Source organism: Colobus angolensis, unplaced genomic scaffold, assembly GCF_000951035.1.
Source record: "Colobus angolensis palliatus isolate OR3802 unplaced genomic scaffold, Cang.pa_1.0 Scaffold36, whole genome shotgun sequence".
NCBI lineage: Eukaryota > Metazoa > Chordata > Mammalia > Primates > Cercopithecidae > Colobus > Colobus angolensis.
In genome coordinates, this window is record NW_012116932.1 from 1,251,788 (window position 1) to 1,252,181 (window position 394).

Below are 394 nucleotides of genomic sequence, written 5' to 3' on the forward strand. Positions count from 1 at the left end.
TAAATAAAATAAAATAAAATAAAATAAAATAAAATAAATGGCACAGGCCCTCAATAAATAAAGATCCCCATAGGGCAGGACACCTGCCTCCAGACCTCAGTCTCCTCACATGGGAAATGGGAAGATAATATCTGCTAGACAGCCCTGAACATCCCCTCTCCAGCCTTGCAGCTCTCTGCCCGCTTCCCCTCTCATGCCCACTCCTGATGCCAGCTCCCTCTCCACTGCCCCAGCTTCTTCAGTAAATCCCCCCCAGTCACCTCCAGCCCCTATCTGCATCTCCCCCCACATCCCTGACAAGACACGGCTGGTGTCACTTTCAGATCATTTTACAGCATGCTACCCCCCGAGCCGCCACCAGCCCCCATCCACTGACTAGACACGGCTGGTGTCA